Source organism: Lissotriton helveticus, chromosome 5_1, assembly GCF_964261635.1.
Source record: "Lissotriton helveticus chromosome 5_1, aLisHel1.1, whole genome shotgun sequence".
In the NCBI taxonomy this organism is placed as follows: Eukaryota; Metazoa; Chordata; class Amphibia; order Caudata; family Salamandridae; genus Lissotriton; species Lissotriton helveticus.
The window spans coordinates 1,363,768,083-1,363,788,021 of NC_136065.1; the positions used below are offsets into that span (position 1 = coordinate 1,363,768,083).

At 44.8% G+C, this 19,939-nt stretch overlaps 1 protein-coding gene across 6 annotated transcripts in view; it reads left to right on the top strand.

Moving 5' to 3' along the window:
* The window catches only part of PACSIN1 (protein kinase C and casein kinase substrate in neurons 1), a 388,443-nt gene that overhangs the window by 358,884 nt on the left and 9,620 nt on the right, over nt 1-19,939 (top strand). The window lies entirely within an intron of this gene.

Consider the following 19,939-nt stretch of genomic DNA (forward strand, 5'->3'; position numbering starts at 1 on the left):
GTGCTAATGCAATTAATGAACGCACCATTTGAGCCTTCTTAGTAGCTATCACATCGCTACGAAGAGTGAGTGAATTACAAGCGATAACACTTCAAGAACCCTACCTACAAATATGCAGTGATTCGATTGTCATGAGAACTGACCCACATTTCATATCAAAGGTGGTGTCACGGTTCCACATCAGCCAGACAGTTCAAATACCAGGATTTTTCCAAAAACCTTCCACAAGCACAGAAAGGGCGTTACACACACTGGACGCCAGGAGGGCAGTAATGCACTGTATAGAATGGACAAATGAGTGCAGAAAAACAAAGCAATTCTTTGTATCTTTTGCCAGCAGTTTCTTGGGACGACCAGTTACCAAAAATACCATTGCACGGTGGATTGCACAAACCATACAACTCTGCCACAAACAAGCGGGTCAACCGTTACAAGGAGCAGCTCATGCTCACTCGACAAGGAAGAAAGGAGCTACATTTGTGTTTCTAGCTAACACACTAATTCAAGACTTTTGCCAAGCTGCAACATGGTCTTCAGTGCACACTTTCACTAAGCACTACTGTGTGGATATCCAAATGAACAAGGAAGCGCAAGTGGGACAGAAGGTCTTACAACACATATTCAGTAACCAGAGCTCATCTTCCACCCAACCACCACAATAAGAACAAACCGCTACAAAGTCTATGCACAGCAAAGTGAATCCAGAAAGATTCATGCTGCAAAACGTATAGTTTCTTACCTGTCGGTGTAGTTTTGCAGCTTGAAGACTTTCTGGATCCACTAGCGAACCCACCCTCCTCCGCCAGAAAGATGAGACAGGAGGAAAGGGATTAATACTGAAGAAAAAACTTTACAAGATAAAGGAGAGACAAAAGTAATACAAGACAAGAAAAAAGAATCCGAAGATGTCGACCAAAGGTGCGAGCATCCGGAGGAAGCGTTTCGACGTCACTAAGGAGACCAAATGGTGGTATGTCGACACCCACCTGCGCCACGAAGAAAAAAAAGAGAAGAAATACTACAATTCCGGACCGACCACTAGATGGCGGAATAATGCACAGCATAGTGAATCCAGAAAGTCTTCAAACTGCAAAACTACACCGACAGGTAAGAAACCATACGTTACTCACCCATACATTCACTGAGACGCTTAAATATTCACTTATACAGTTACTCATGCACCCACTGAATCATCTAATCAGGCACTCATATACCAACTGATTCATCAGTACACCTTGGTATGCATATTTAACACTCATAAAAGTTTTAGAAACTCGCATAGTCACCGGATGATATCATCAGTGATGTCATTAGTAATGTCACTGACCTTGATGTAATATCTAAGGTCATAAGCAGGGCATTGCGGGGGCGCAAGTTATAGTTAAGTCAGGTAATTATAACGGCTGAATTCCTCTGGATTTGTACTAGTGAAATGTCAGCCTAACAATAACGTTCCTGAAAAGCTTTGGGTTTTTTCAGTGAAAACAAATATATATATATATATATATATATATATATATATAATCTAGAAGGCGCGATGATTTAACTTGATCATGTCGTGGGACAATTTTGAGACCTGTAAGTAGTACCCTAGTAGTTTGGATCACATGATCGTTTTGTGAAACACGTTGTTTAAAATGGCGAGGAATACGTAATGAAGCTTCGGTGAACAAGCCTGCTGGTCAGGCGAAATGCGTCCGAGGGCTGACTAAAAATAAATTTCTTTGGCCAGCTCACAGTCTCGTCAATCTTGTGGGTAACTACTTGAGAGGTGCTGTGTGGTAAGGACCTGACTTCGGAGGTCCTTTTGGGGGCGAGACACCCGCTGTTCTGGAAGGGGGCAGTGACAATCTGAAGTAAGGAGGAGTTGAAGCTGCATATCCTGCCGCCCCCCCCCGAAGCGGAATCAAGGAAACCTCACCCTGGAAGAAACAAGAAAGCGTACCTGCCCCCGCTGCGAAGGACGTGTATCGGAGGACTCACGCCACGAGCAACGGTCGGCAGGTAGGAGACGCCACGAGTTTCGGGAAGCGGGGAAGCCAGGCAACACGTCTAAGACTTTGCGGTATTTTCGTAAAGTGCCCAGTGGTTGTTGGTCAGGAACAGTGGTTCCGTGTTCATTTCAAAGTAAAAATGTCAGCCCAAGAACTTCAGGAGCGTGAGGCAACCGCTCTCTCCATTTTCGATGATACAAGTGTAACGAGTGCCAAACCGGCAGCACGGGAAACGCTCGAAAAGAAACCTGACGTATTGGCAAGATTAAAGAGGCTAGAAAAACTTAAACGCGGAGAATTATCAAAATGGTGGGAACAAAAATCCCTCCAACGCTATTTGGAAGTGAAAAGGATTCCTCGCGGATTACGAATTTTGGTAGCACCTACCTATGAAGACCCGGACCCCAACATGTTACGCGAATGGGCAGAGAATAACCATGATGCAGCATGCAGAAGCCTAATGATTCTGATTAAATATGCGGAGTCTGATAGGGAAAAAATGCTAACCGAAATTAATCAAATTCTACTCTTGCTAGAAAAAGAATCTGACCAGGAATCGATAAATAAATTCAACAAAGAGATGAAAGAACGCCTTATTAAACTTGAGCAAACGATCACAGAAAGGAAAGCGCAAAAATTCTTGAGAGATAAGCGGGACTATGAACATGGACAAATTTACACTTTTGCGAGGAAATTCGATACCATGCGCAAGCAACGTCTGAACCCTAAAGCGTCGAGACCCGATCCCCAGTCCGACCAAAGTAGTCTGCTTAGCTCAGAGATAGATACAGATTTGGAGGAGGGACAAACTAGAACTGCCAAACAGGCTGCTCCATCTGTAATAGAGAAATTTGCTTTTTTAGAAGAGGAAAGGAGATTCAATCTCAGACCAATGCGGAGAGTCAACTACAGCGCCAAGCCAAAAGGAAGAGGCAGAGGGGCAGGAGGCGGAAAAGGAGCAAGAAACAACAACGCTGCGCCAGGAAAGCCCAAGAATTAGCAGTCATTGCAGAAGAAACAAATGGCAAAGACACAACTATAATGAATTTGACCAATATCATTCTGACACCTAAAGAAGAAAAAGTTCTGAAACTCGGCCTCTCTTTCTGTCCGCCAGCTGATTTCAACTATGTGGACACGCGCATCGACACATACAAGTTTGTAAGAAAACTCAAGCTTAAGAAATTTTTCACTCTGAATAAACAGCACAGTAAACCAAAGCCTACATTTTCCAATGATGAGCAAAACGTCAGTGACAACCTATCGGTAGCCGATATGGACCTTTTGCTGAACCTACGAACTATAGACTCTTCAGTCAGCAATGAGACGGATGAACCCTCACAAGGTGCAAGTTACTATACTGAGGATATACACGAAGCTACGAGTAGCCAAGCAAGGCTAATTGCAGAAGAGCAAGATGTCAGCATTAATAGAACTGTATCCACAGACTTCAGACCGAGTTCAAAGTTTACTCCCCTGAATTTAAGAGACACAGTCGATATCTTTCACGAATTGGTGGTTAATGATTTGAAAAACTTGGAAAAATGTACAAGTGTACAATATAAAAATTTCACGCAGCAAGAAAAAGAGTATTCAGCGTTAATTACTAAATTAAAATCAGATCATAATTGTATTGTAAGATACGCTGATAAAGGAGGAAATGTAGTCCTTTGGGACATAGGGCTGTATTTAAGCGAGGCATATAAGCAACTGAATAATCGCAGTAACTATACGAGAATTAGGAGGCGCTAGGGGGCGCACAGCGGAATGGCTGCCTGAGCTGCAGCTCCGCCGGGCGATCACACGCGATGTGATTCATTGCCGCTGTAACCCCACCAACCCAAGTTTCACGACCCGCTACCTGTGTAGGAAGATGAGGGGCTTGAGCGGACCTGGTCAGTTGTGGTCTCTGCCCCCGTATTGAGTGAAAACGCCGTGATGCCCGCGGAGTGAGTCGGACTGCCTGACAAGATGGCCGGCGGCAGACGGCGGACCCTGCGCACATACGGTAGCTTAGGCGGAGGACTGCCCGGATGACCCAGCGAGCACAAATCGGGGGTAAGCGCCTGCTGCCTGGCACAGAGTGTATGATTTACGCTGCTCTCGCCCCTGTACAGCGTGGGCTTAGTCCTTCAACACCCCGCCTGAATGCCTGACAATATGGCGGCGCCTATTGCCGAGATGGCGGACACTGCAAAATCGCGCCGGTGAACGAGTACTAGACTGTGTGGTGCCGACTGGTCGGAGGTTTGGCGGGAGGGACGGCTGGAAATAATATTGCTGGGCGAGAGGGACTGGGAGCGACCTGCCACCGGCGACCTGAAGCCTACCTACTGGCTACCCGGGGGAGGGAATTCCGGAGCTGCCAGGGGGCATCGGGTGAAAGAGCTCACACGGCTGTGGCAAATTATAGCGGTGAGGCCCCACTGCGGACACAGGCGTGTCCATCCGCCCTACTTCCTGAAGCTCCTGGCGTGAACTGGCCACGTCCCACGCGTCTCCCGCACGCCCTGAAGTGTGACCACTGGTGGTGGCCGTATCGTGAGGAAAGTTAACGTCAGGTGCAACTGCTGGGCCCCGCTGCCAAGCCAACACGGCGACGACGGTCAGGGTAACGAGGGCGTCTGGACCCACCTTGCGGAAAGTACATTCACCGACCGCCACAATGGGGAAGCCAGACAAGCAGCAACCAAAACTTACCTTTGACAACAGGAAGGCGACGAAACCTGCAGAGGATATGGCGGAGGCCGGCGGTTCTTCAGACTCACCGTCAACTAATAACATAGAAAAGATTCTGATGGCAATTCAATCGAACCTGCAAGATATAAATGGTAAGCTTGACAATCTTACGTGCAGGATGGATGGCATGGCTGCACGGCAAGAAAAACATGGAGAGCGATTGGATGAAGCGGAAACGAGAATATCGGCGGTTGAGGATGAAGCGCGGACGTCTACCACTAAATGCGCGGGAATGGAACGAATATTGGAGGTGATAAAAGCGAAGGAGGAGGATTTGGAAGCGCGCTCGAGGCGTAATAACGTGCGCATCACGGGCCTGCCAGAAACGACCAACACAGGGCGGATGGAGCATTACATCGAGGGCTTATGCAAAGATATCTTTGGTGTGGAGGCGCTGTCGCAGATCTTCATTGTCGAAAGAGCCCACCGGACTTTGGGCCCCAAACCACCAACTGGTGCTACGCCTAGGCCGGTGGTGGCGCGGATCCTCAATTATCGAGACAGGGACACGATCCTCAGGCTAGCAAGGGAGAAGGGCAAAATCACCCATCAAGGCAACACTCTGGAGTTTTACCCTGATCACACAGTCGCTGTACAACAGGCGCGTAAGGAATACGCCGCAGTGAAGGCTAAGCTAAGAGAGTTGAACATTGGCTACTCCATGTTATATCCTGCCCGACTCCGAGTGGTGTGGAAGGAGAAGACGACCATACTGGCGACGCCCAAAGTGGCCTTTGAATTTCTTAAGAGGATACAGCGGGAGGCAAGGTCAGAGTCCCAGAACGATCAGAACGGAGACTTGGAATGATATTGGTGGTGGTGTTCCGCGTTGTGCAGCGTTGAGTGTTGCAGTGTAGTTGACTACAATGGGCTACTACATGGCCGTCTCCGGCTGTACTGAGCGGCACCGGCCGATACAAGACTCCTAGAGGTGAGAGGTTGGCGCTTTGATTCAACACTGGGCATTGAAGGGGAGGGGAGGTGTGAGGATGACGAGGGCCGTAATGTACTCCTGGCCTGAAATGTAACAGATATCCATGTATGGCCCTTGCTGCTGCACACTCCCCGCCGGATCACTACTCACGCAGCCACGTTAGACTGTCACTCTTGCTGCTTCTAGGGGCGGTGGATCAGGATCTTTTCACGTGGGTATGCTTATAGACCCGCTGAACTGGAGTGCGGAGGAGAAGAAGGCGGCAGGCAATTGACACTGGGGTACATATCAGGTAGAGCTTTAGAGACTAGCAGAGATGTGATCGTCCATGCCCGCCGCTACTATCCCAACAGCGTGTGTCGGAGGGTGGCCGGGTACGAGACAGACTGTTGACCGGTTGACCTGCGACTAGTTTCTACCACATACATCTGATTAATGTAAGGGGCGGTTGTGTTTCCTATATAACTGCGCTAATGCTTGAACTCATGTGAGAAGTGGTATTGGGGAAGTGGGGACTGTGGATTAATGGACACATATATTGCGAACATGTTCATACTTTTCTAGTATCGCCTGCACCCGTCCGTCGGGTGAAGGGATGTGCTCCTGGCGGACCTCCATGAGGGTAATACCCAATACAAGTTCTTAGTGTGAGCACTGAGTTGTGAGTTATGAGGTTGAGGGAATTGTGCTCTGAAGGGGTATGGCTTCGGCAGGTTGGGGATGCTGGAGTGGGTGGGACTTGGGGTGGGGGGATGTTTGCCTGTTTACAAAGACCGAAGACATTACAAATGTACACATTATTGGATTCTACACGACGAGAGTTTGTCATTGCGACTTATGATCACAGTGATGGGTGGGGACGGGTTCCGGGCATGACCCTTGTGTATGACGGTATGAGTGGTATTGCATTACTTACGAGCACCAGGTTCTGGAAGTGAACGCAGAGTTGGCCTGAACGTTCTTACTTGGAACATACGCGGATTCTCACGCCCGCAGAAAATTAGACAGGTATTCACTAGCCTTACCAGATGGAACATCGATATAGCATTCCTGCAGGAATCACACCTTGCACCGCACACTCACGCCACATTGGGGTCGAGATGGGCGGGGAGGGTCTACAGGGCATCGTACTCATCTTACTCCCGGGGGGTGCTCATATTGATTAAGAAAGGGATCGACTTTGAGGAAAAGCATGTAACACAGGACCCAGCTGGCAGGTACGTGCTGGTGTCAGGTACACTGAGAGGACAACATATCACACTCCTTAATGTATATGGCCCGAATACTGATGCGCCGGAATTTTATCGAGAAGTTTGGGGACACCTGCAGAAACACACTACCACACACATATTATGCGGGCGGGACTGGAACGTGACATTACGGGATGGACTGGATCGCTCCTCACAATCAGTGGAACAACACAAACAATCTAGATTAATGGTGGGTCACATGATGGAGGATCTGGCCTTAGCTGATCTCTGGCGATTACAACACAATGACGCACCTGGCGCTACACACATCACTGCATCTCACAATAGTTGGTCCAGGCTGGACTACTGGCTGGGTTCCAAAGACATGGCTCTGTGGGTTCGCACGTTGCAAGTGCTGCCGCGCACATTATCGGACCACAACCCGGTGCTGTTGCAGTTGGACATTCCACATTATGAACCCCCCCCATTTCAATGGCGTTTTAACTCCCAGGCCCTCGCAGACCCAATATATGTTGACACCTTGACAAAAGCGATTAAAGACTACTTCGCTATTAACGCTCAGACTACTGAGGACCCATGTCTCCTCTGGGAAGCCTTTAAGGCCACGATTAGAGGTGTCTGCATTAGCACTACCATTGGAGTACTCAAGGACATTAGGGGCCAGATTCGCCGCTGCGAAAGTCAAATGAGGGACTTGGAACTACAATACGAAACGACGCAGGACATCTTATTGTTACCCAAGTTGCGCGACTTACACACCGAACATGCTGACTTTTTAACATCGGAAATTAAATACTTAGATCGCAAGCATGTGGCTAGGGCCTTTGGAGAGGGGGGTAGACCAGGGAGTGTACTGGCACGGAAAATATGTGAAGGTCGGGGACAGTCAGCGATACTACGAGTTCAATCTAGGGAGGGGGTATTACAAACACACTCCACTGACATATTGAAATGTTTTGTGGACTCCTATAGCACTCTATATCAATCTCAACAGACAGCGGCCGAGGAAGAAACATATGATTACTTGCATGATGTGGCAATTGGCTGGCTTTCAGACGCCCAAAGGGAATATTTAGCGCGGCCGATTACTGTGGAAGAGGTCACCGAGGTGATCGCATCACTCCCAAACGGAAAGGCACCGGGCCCTGATGGGTATACATCCGAATTCTATAAGAAGTTTGTAGATATCATCGCCCCCTATCTGGTGGACATGTATGGTACATCATTTGAGAAATCACTGCTCCCCCCCACACTGCGGGAAGCAATGGTCATTGCACTCCTAAAACCATCCAAGGATCCAGAGCACTGCGATTCCTATAGACCCCTGTCCCTAATCAACGTAGACTCGAAGATAATAGCTAAACTGTTGGCTGTCAGGCTATCCCCTTTGATGACTCGACTGGTCCTTCCGGACCAAGCCGGGTTTGTGCCCACCAGGTCAACCTCGCATAATACCAGATCCCTATTTGCATTGGCGCACTACCTGAAGCCCTCGGTTAGGGCGGTGGCTGTGATGCTTGACGCTGCTAAAGCGTTTGATTCTATTGAATGGCATTATATGCTGGCTGTCCTCAATAGGATGGGTTTCCCAAAAAGGTATGTCCAGTGGATCTCCTTGCTATATACTCAACCATGTGCAAGGGTCCGGGTCAATGGCTATGTCTCAGCTCCGTTTGACATTGGGCGAGGAACGAGGCAGGGCTGCCCCCTGTCACCCCTGCTATTTGCACTGGCGTTAGAGCCACTAGCGTGCATAGTGAGACAAAATTACAAGGAATCGGCGTTACAGTTTGTGGCTAGGCCACTACACATATCGCTCTACGCAGACGATATGCTACTGTACGTGCGCGATCCAGAAGTGCATCTAAACCCGCTGCTCAGAGAGTACATCCGATTTGGGGGACACTCGGGATTAGCGATTAATTGGTCCAAATCCTCAATCATACCTCTCACTGACACCACAAATCCCTTTGAGGTTGATTACCCGCTAGAGTGGCAGCAGGATCCGATTCGCTATCTGGGGGTCATGTTTCACAGAGATCCGGACGAAGTCATGCGAGCTAACTATGGGGTGGTACTTTCCAAACTGGACGAGAAGGTCCGTCGGTGGATCCACTTACCTCTATCGCTAGCTGATCGAATAGCGATCGTCAAAATGAACGTTTTACCAAAGTTACTATATCTTTTTAATAACATACCCATCACACCAACACGAGAGGTCTTCCGCCATATAAAGTCACTGGTACTAACCCTGATATGGGTGGGTAAACAAGCTCGCATTGATTTACAGACACTGACGCTCCCGATTGCCAAGGGCGGCTTCGAGGTGCCTGATTTCCTACTATATTACCTCTGTGCCCAGGCACAGTATGCAGCATACTGGTACCACGAAGTCCCCTATCTTACTCACGCGGCTATTGAGGAGGGAGATGCCCACCCTATCCCACTATCCGCGATATTGTCGCACACCAGACCACCACTGCATGCGAAGGATATCAACACTGTCGACACCACGATTAAAGCGTGGAATAAGCTAGGGCAGTTGGCTCACAAAACCCCGTTATATGCACCGGACATGCCATTGCAATATCATCAGGCGCTGTCAGTCACTAGCGAACCAGTGGGGATGTCTTTGCTGACTAGAGCTGGGATTGACAAGATGGGAGACGTGTTTCATGGAGGCACATTTCAGGACATAGGCCATTTGAGTTATATCCAAAACCAGACTCCTATGTTTAGATTCACATATTATAGATTAACGAGGGCATTGAGGGAGCATTACCCGTACTTCCCTGCGGAACCGGAAAGCCTGGCACCCCTGCAGATGCTGATCACTACAAGGGATCTGTCACACTTGGTGTCCAGAATGTACACTGCTGCACAATCAGAAATAGCGGACCACACACTTAAGGCTAAGGGGCGGTGGGATGTGCTACTAGATACTCCACTAACAGATGAGGAATGGCACAGCTCCTGCGCGCTGACGCAGATACTGACACCGAATGGGAATCTGAGAATTATTCATTTCAAGTTCATCCATCAGGCCTACTACACACCGACGAAACTGCGTAGATTTGGGTTGCAGGAGGAGGACAAATGCAAGCGTTGTGGCAGGGAGGGAGCGGATTTTGTGCATCTGGCCTGGACTTGCGATAGAGTAGCGAATTACTGGGAAGAGGTTACTGCTAAACTCACGACCATGTTAGAGGATGAGGTACAGTGCACGCCACAGATCTGTTTGCTAGGTATTATACCCCAATTCAGAGCGCTAAAGCGCAAATTCTGTGCAATCGCCCTGTTATTAGCGAAAAGACAGGTGGCGCAATGTTGGCACAGCCGTAGGGTACCGACTACAAAGGTGTGGCTGCATGACATGTCCATCTGCTGAGATAAACTGCAAACGTATGAGGAGGAATTGCCAGGGAACTCGAGACCAAAGGACATATGGTGTTTCTTATCAGCCTACCTGAACTCATTGCAGGAAGATGAGGAAGATTAGATAGTCCTACAGGTTACACTGATGTGTGTGATGTTGGTGAGAGAGTTGGGAGGGGCTGAGGGCTGCACTGGGGAAATGCTGGAATACTGTTCCACTTACTGTATAGGTCGTGTATGAGGGAAATGCAAGGTCTTAAGTTGGGGTATGTTTACTGTTATTTTTTTCTGCAATGACAAAATGTAAGACTCATACTGACTGTTTGCCAAGAGTCCTACGGAGGGCATACAGGACGGCTCGGCCTGGAATTTCCGCACTGCATTACATGGCTAACCTACTGCTTCTTGGATAAACATCGTCAATGGCGGGCCGGCCTCAGGGTTGTAGGCTCAGGCTGTGTAATTTGCTATCTGTGAATAAAGGTCTTACAAAAAAAAAAAAAAAAACTATACGAGAATTAAAGAGATGACTATGAACCATCAATTCGAGCTATATAATACCCAACTGCTTGATTGGTACCAACAGAGCCTCATTTCCCTCGAAGAATTGAAATTTTTGAAAATTGCCAACCCAACTACACCAGTGTTTTACCTTATACCAAAGGTACATAAGAATGCAGCCAATCCACCAGGACACCCCATTATCTCTGCGATAGGGGGGGCATTAGAGAATACATCTAAATTTATCGACTCATTCTTATGCCCTTTGGTGAAGGAACTTCCGTCCTTTATCCAGGACTCCAGTGATTTCCTGCGGAAAATCTATGATTTACCATGGGAAGAAGATCTTTTGCTGGTGACTATTGACGTTACAACGCTATACACCAGCATCAGACATGAAGATGGCCTTCGGGCCATCAAACATTTTCTGAAAAATCGCCCTATAAATCTCTGGTTACACACGCAAATGCTACTGGCAATGGTAGCAGTCTGTCTTAACAACAACTATTTTTTGTTTGACGACATCTTATACAGACAGATCTGCGGAACCGCCATGGGCACCTGCTTCGCCCCCAGCTATGCTAAATTGCATATGGGCTGGTGGGAGGAGCAGGTGGTCCGAGCGGAATTCCAGCATGAGTGGGATAATAATATCCTTCATTGGAGCAGATATATCGATGACCTATTTCTAATCTGGAAAGGGACGGAAGCAAGTGCACAAAATTTCATCGATAAACTTCAGTGTAACAATCTTAATCTGAAGTTTACGAGTGAAATCAGTTCCACCTCACTCAACTTCCTAGACCTTACAATCTTCAGTAAAAACGGAAGATTGCACTCAAATCTTTATAGAAAACCCACAGCAGGCAATACGCTGCTGCATGCGGCAAGCTTCCATCCAAACAGCTTGGTTAGAAGCATTCCGTATGGGGAAAGTCTGAGGGCTATTCGGAATTGTAGCGACCAAGAACATCTTGATAAGGAATTAACGACTTTGAGATCTCGATTTGAAGTCAGGGGGTACACTCAAGAAAATATAAACAGTTGTATCAAAAAGGCAAAAAAACGCAGCAGGGAAGACATCCTTTTCAATAAAAATCAACCTCAGAGTAAAAAGCAAAGTGAGTCTAACCAAGTTAGAATGATCACCTCTTACAATAAGAAACACAAAGAAGTGAGTAAAATCTTGAATAGGCACTGGTATTTGATAGCGAATGATCCCATTCTTCAAGGAGTAGTCCAAAAGAGACCAGCGATTACCTTTAGAAAAGCGAGATCGTTTAAGCAGATGCTTGTCTCTAACATGCTCCCACCTAAGCAGAAGCCGAAGGGGGGTGGGGCGGATTGGCTGAAAAAGAAACCAGGGTTTCTAAGATGCATGAAATGTAAAGCCTGTAAGTTAGGGGTCAATACGCAATCATATCCAGTAGGCCTGTCCAAAAGAATAAAACAAATAAGAGGCTTCTTTAATTGTAAGACAGACTATGCTGTCTACGTGCTTCAGTGCCCATGTGGCCTGAAGTACGTGGGCAGTACGATTCATCCAGTGCATATAAGAATCTTGCAGCACATGAGAGCGATCCGCAATGCTGACAAAACCTACCCGGTGGACCGCCACTTCGAAATGAAACACAACAAAAATGAGGCAGGGCTCTGCTATTTTGTGATTGATTGTGCGCCAAGGAATGTAAGAGGCGGAGATAGGCTGAAGACATTAAGACGCCTCGAGTCTCGATACATTTTAGAGCTTAATTCGAAGGCCCCGGGAGGTTTGAATTTAGAAGAGGATTTAGGTACACATCTGTAGGTGGCAAAAATCTCAGGCTCCAACAGACACCTACATTTTGGAGATTAGTATTGTTGACAATGTAGAGAGAGCAGTGAAAACCTCAATTTTTAATGTAATTTTTGTTTAATGTTGCACAAATATGTCTGAGCACAATGTCTGCACATATCATGGTATTCTACCGGGGGGAATGTGGAGTATTTGAGTGCCCACTTGGGCAGTGTAAATAGAAATTATGATAAATCAATCTGGCAAACTGGTCTAGTATTAACTAATGATCAGACAGAGGAATGCATGCCCACTGGGGCAGAATTCATTGATAATCTAGAAGGCGCGATGATTTAACTTGATCATGTCGTGGGACAATTTTGAGACCTGCTATTTATTTTACTGTAAGGCTATTTAGCCACACACGGTGAACGTAAAGTTTTGTCAAAATTGTCTTTCAAAAACGAATTTAATGTATTGTGCATGTACCTTCGTAATATGCTCTAACTATGCCAGGTTATGTCTTTACATAAGTTATTTGTACGTGAAAGCTCTGTGTAAAGCTACGAGTCTTTCTTCACTATTGCTACTCCCAGTAGTTTGGATCACATGATCGTTTTGTGAAACACGTTGTTTAAAATGGCGAGGAATACGTAATGAAGCTTCGGTGAACAAGCCTGCTGGTCAGGCGAAACGCGTCCGAGGGCTGACTAAAAATAAATTTCTTTGGCCAGCACACAGTCTCGTCAATCTTGTGGGTAACTACTTGAGAGGTGCAATATATATATATATATATATATATAATTCCAGTCCTGCTTCTATAATGGTAAAACAGGCACTGACTCCGTGGGGTAAGAATCAAAGATTTATTTTAATCCAATACGACCAGACGCGTTTCGGCGGACACACAGCCCCCCACCTTTTGTGTCTTCAAAAATAAAAAAGGCAAACTGTACCCTCATAGACTATGCAGAGTGTGTTTATGAGACTGCTGAATCTACTTTAAGGTTTACAACTGTGTTTGGAAAGTGTATGTAACCCTCGTTTTTGGCTAGAAAAAGGGATTTGTTGAAGCGCGAGAAAAGTAGTATTTTTAAGGCTTAGATTTGGGCCTACCTGCAGGGTGAACCCAAACCAGCAAAGTGTGGATTGAGCTTGTCTTTATCCAAGGAGATTCTGTTCTTCAGGAGAAGATTCCTGCCCCCTTGCCATCAACCTGTACTTGAGGTCACACACCCGTTGTATAGGTTTGTCATTGGTGCTTACATCTGTGCTCTTACTGGCTGCTGCATCTGTTGTTTCTATTGGGCTTAGGGTGAAGTGTCTGATAGGCTGATAGGTCCAGGGTTCTGATTGGTCCCTGGGGGTTAGTAATTGTATTGGACGTAGGGTTCTGATTGGTGGATAGGTCTAGAGTTTTGATTGGTTCTTGCAGGTAGGGTTTCTTTTTGGTCTCTGCTAGGCTGCTAGGACTAGGACTGTGATTGGCTGCAAGGTCCTATTCTCGTTTTGGTCCTAAGGTTTAGTGATAGTGTTCTGATTGGTTAGGGCTAGGGTTCCTTTTGGCCAAGGGTCACCCGACCTAGGGCTATTTAAGCAAAGGGCTCAGGATATCTTGGCCCTGGCATCGAGGTTAACGACAGAGAGGACAAGGGCATTTCCCTGTTTGGACCTAGTTGGTGCTGGTCGGGCCTAGGGCCAGAGATGCTGCCCTTTTGTACATTCACCAGCACTCACCTTAACCTATCCACATCCACAAACATACTAACACTCTCACAACAAATGCAGTCTACTCTTTTACTTCAGCCTAACCCTAACCAGTTCTCATTGTCACAACAAATAGCAAAAAACACCACCAACCACAGGTATTCACCCTATTGCCCCAACTACCATACAATGGAACCTTCACTCACATACAAAATTCCACTCTATTATATACCTCTAACAAATCCACACATCACCAATACAACGCGAATCGGTACTATATGTAACTATATACCATCTAGATACACGCTCCCTCCTCATACAAAGCACCAGCTATACCCTCTTCTTACTTCTGAAAGAGCCCTTTCCAAAGCCACCAAACCTATACTCAACCATCCATCATTCCATCAACTAACAAACTCCTCCTATTTTTTCCAACAAAATCACAACCACACAACCCTTACATTCCTCTCTACGAAACATATTACCTCTTCCAGCAATCATATCTAACACAAAACTCTTAACTCTTCTCATCTTCTCTCAATATTCCTCAAAATCAAAACATAACACACACACCAACACTACAAAATCTCTCACACACACACACACTACCTCCTAATACGTTCTGTCACAAACTAGAAACATACACCCTCTCCCTCCCTCCTTGCTACAGAAATATTACACACCCTAAACCAACTCTATTGCAGTGACAAACTTTCTCTCTTCACCCCACACCTAACAAATATACAGCAATACAGCAACTCTCGTTCAACCACCTCTCAACCATTTGATAATTTTGAACCTTGCAACATGACACACATGCTGCACCACCACCCCTAACTCATACACCTTCCGCCCTAATCAGACAGAAACAAAATAAACAAAATTTCACTCTTCACAACTGCACATCTCCATATCTACTGCACAACAAGGCTACTCTACAAAAACAACATACCTCTCAAACAACATCTCCAATACCTACACACGGAGACTCAACAAAATGCCTTCTTAGCCTCCTGGACGAGGAATACAATACAGAAAAGCTACACTGTTGCTATCCTCATACAGCTAATACCAGAACTAAGGACACATCTGCAACAAGTCCAAAAAATACTGCTCACTCTTCTACAAAACAAATTCACACTATTAGCAAAACACATTCTCTAAACTGCCTACTAATAAATGCTCGACCACTCTCTGAAAATTAGCATCACATCTACGACCTTCTTACTGACACACAACCTGACTTACTCTACATAACTGAACTATGATTGGGAGATGACATGGCTCCAGTGTTGTATGAAGCCGTTCCTCTAGGCTATCAAACGATCACACAAAATCATATAGGCAAAAGAGGAGGTGTCCTAGATGTTGTATTCAAGCAAACATTAAATATCACTAAAGCTGAGAATGTCTCCATACAAAGTCGTGAGGCCCTCTTCACCAGATGCAACCCTACATCAGCTTCCTCCTGTAGCTTCCCACTCCTTTACAGATCACCGCCTAGCAATGTAACATTCCAGGACACACTTCTAGACACAATTTCAAACCTTATAATACTGCCCTCCTACCTACGTATTATTGGTGACCTAAATATTTGGTTTGTCAAACTCAGTATGCCCCATCCGAAACAATCATCAGTGGCCTAGACACACTGAACCTATATCAGATCATCCACAAACCCACACACATCGCTGGATACACCCAGGATGTCATATTTACAAATACAGAACTAGTTACCTTTCAAACGATTACTCCAGGCACATGGTCTGACCACCATTTGCTTGCTTTCGAGTATAAAACAACACAAAGCAACACACCTAAAACCACTTTACATGCATCTACCTATCAATCATTGAATAAACTTAATTTTGCACACTTAGAAACACAACTGACATTCAATACAGATCAAGGTACAATAAATTCTGTTGAAAAACTTTGAGTGGCTACAGGAAGCTTTTGATATCCTCACACCATTAAGGACAACAAAACAGGACAAAAGAAAACAGACACATTGGAAAAATCCAGAGCTAAAAGAGATAAAACAGCAAATTAGAAAGCTGCAACGTACCTGGCTTAAAACCAACTCCAATCAATAGAAACTTAACAGATTAAACAAGCCAGCAATCAAAAAAGTTAAAAAAGATACTTTTCAGATATAATTCAAAATGCTAAATGTGCAAATAGGAATTCAAAAATATTGTCACAAAATTTCGTAAATAAAAATGCCTAGAAGGAACTCATCCCATTACTGAAGAATTCATAGACAAACTGGCAAATCATTACACGATCAAAGCAGACATGATGGGCTCCTACTTAAAACAAAGGAAAACCACAAGCACCAACTCCTTTCGAAAACAAACCTCCAGAAGTAGGCTAATCCAGCCTCTGAATTACTTCCCACAAATATCACACAATGAATTCATGGATCCAGTCACAAAAAGCAAGCCTGCCGGCAGCCCTTCTAATTCGTATCCACCACAAACCTTTAAAAACATTATGCTAGCTATATCTGCTGCCACACCAGTAAGAAGATTGTGCAACAACAACGTGCCTCTAACACCATAAATTCAACAAACTTTTCGGTACCCAAACGGTTTTCTAATTAACGTTGGGATATTTGCATTCATCTTTTTTCTTTTTCAATTTTTCAAAATACACAAACACAACCCACTAATGGGCATTAGAAACATTTCTTAATGTGTACAATCTAAACAAGGCAGTGTGTTCTGTAAATATATACAGTGAAAAACAACTTAAACATGTGATAATATATACATTAAAGACAAGTGTGTTCCAAAAACAAAAAACATAGGGAAGTATTAAGAATATTTCAATGGTACAAGTGTATGTAAGTCTTTCCATCCATCGTTAGTCCTATTACTTTGCGAAAGAGCAACAAGGGCAGATTATAACTTTTTACTGTCCTCAGGCTGATAGTACTCTTCTATGCCAGGGGAGAGGTCAAGGGAATTATTTCCAACATGAGGGGCAGAAAAAACCCTGGATTCAGGGCTAGAATAGATTCAATTCAAAGTTTGAACTCGACTCGGTTAGTCTAAAAACCTCACTCAAAAATGGGCCAACGCGTCGACCTTCTAGATGGCACTTCTTTTAGGTGAAGGTCTTCATCAGGGAAGCAAGTCCAGTAAGAAGAAGCATCAACAATTCCTAAACTAAGGAAATATTTACAGAAGACCCAAAAAAAGGCATACATCTGCCCATTAAAATAAGAAAACAAAGGTGGACCCGCTTGAACCCGACAACTACAGACTGATTACAAATGAACCTTTCCTGGGAAAACTGATAGAAAGAGAAGCCTTCACCCATATGTCACAATTCATTGAAGATAATTCCATCCTTTCGGACTTCCAAACAGGATTCCATCCAGGAAGAGGTGCAGAATCTCTCCTCATTGCCATCTGGGATGACCTTAAGAACACAGTTGACTGGAACTGTGTTGCTTCATTACTCCTCTTGGACCTATCAGCTGCCTTTGACATAGTAGACCATGACACTCTAATACAAAGACTCTACGAAGCCAGTATAGAGGGGACTGTTCTCCATTGGATCACATCCTACCTTCAAAACCAAACAAATGTCATCCATACCCCCTATGTCAACCAAGCCTTACTTCACAAAAGCAGGGGTCCCTCAAGGCTCTATCGTGTCACCCATGCTTTTCAACATCTACATGAAGTCATTACCAGTTCTGATCAATGATTTTCACCTCACATGCTATAACTATACAGATGACACACAAATACTCCTTAAACTGGAAAGCCACAAGGACATTGGAAACTCACCCATTTTCAGTTGCCTCAGAGCCATGGACCATTGATTGATGACATGATGCCATCTCAAATTGAATGCTTCCAAAACAGAAATACTCACATGTGGCAATTGTAAAAATGATGGTCTACTCCCTGTCTGGCCTGACGATATGGGAACACTGCCTAAAGTATAGAAGGAAGTAAGAAACTTGGAATTACAATGCAATCCAAGCTATCAATGTGTGCCCAAGTGGCCAAACTAGCAAGGGCAAACTTCATTACGATTAAGGACTCTGTGACGCATATTCCCCCACCTGAGATTTCCGCACAAGATCCAGGCTACCATCTCTCTTGTCTGAACTCGACTATGCCAATAGCCTCTAGCATAGAGCATCCATAAAAACTATGAAAAGACTTCTACAGATCCAGAACTCTGCTGACAGACTACTTCTACATGTAAAGCCATAAGCCCACATCTCCCCTGCCTTGAAGGTCCTGCATTGGTTACTGGTTGCCAGAAGATCCACATTCAAGCTGCTTTGTATCACCCACAAAGCAATACATAGAACAGGGCCTCTCTTCATCAGGAATAAAATCACAAAATACATTCAACGAAGGAACGTCCACTCTAGATTAGCACCTTGCCTCAGAATCCCACCATACAAGAAAAAAAACACAGGTGGCACATCCTTTTCTGTTCAAGCATTCAAACTATGGAACTCTTTACCCCCAAACATACGATCCATGGATAGCTATCTTTTCTTCTGAAGAACAAGTGTTGGCTCTTTCCCTCATAACCACCATACTCAAACATAAATGTACAGCAAATCCCTGTGTATATAAGCATTTATGTGGATTATACGTATATATCTATATATGTCTATTGCTTTGTATACATGTGTCATGTAACTATATTTATATTTATAAATATAAAGATATTCATTAGGGCTGCTTAACAATTGTTCATATTACTTATGGTTATATTATTCTATGCATAAATAAGTACATTTTTATCATAACTATTTATCCACAATTGCTTCACTGTTGAATTATTGAAACACAAAAATTTATGTTTTTTAAACAAATAAATTAGATTAAAGTACAGTAACACATGCATTTCTGAGTTTATTAAATACAACTTAAATATAGATATATTACCTTCCTTATACATATATACCGTCCGTGTTCTTATGTATCTTTATATTTATTACTTTACTCCTAATTCAGCATCTCCAATGCATTCCTTATATCCCCCCTATACCTCTCTCAATATATCCTCTACCTCCACTCTCTGACTCATCCCAAAACTCATTCCAATACTCTCCCCAATGCAGTACCCTATATCCCACCCTATACCTCTCAAGATATCCTCTCCCTCCACTCTCTGACTAATTTCAAATCTTATCCCAATACTCTCACCAGTTCACTACCCTATTTCTTTTCCAATACCTCTCTTAATATATACTATACCTCCACTCTCACTCATCCCAAATCCCCTTCTACTACTGTGATCTCCAAAATAACCCTTACTAGACTCCTCCCTCCTCTACCCCTCCTTGCATCATCTCAAAGCTTTTTTTACTATTCAGACCTCCCAAACAAGCCTTTCTAATTCCTTCCCTCATGTATCCCTGCTAGACTCCTCATCTCTCTTCCTAATCCACTTCTAGAGACTCTTCCCACCTCAATCTCTCCTTTACTCATCCCAAACCTTCTCCTACTGCTATGATATCCAAATAAACCCTTTCTAGACCCTTCCCTCTTCGATCCCTCCGCCATCCTTTTAATCCAATTAACAGACTCACATGTCCACTGCTCAAATTAATTTTAGATTTCCCTTTACTAATTCACCACTAATAGTTCTTGGGTTCAGGAGTAGGGTGCCACTCACCAAAAGGCACCATTGATGCCTCGTCAGGGGTAGTAAGCGCTAT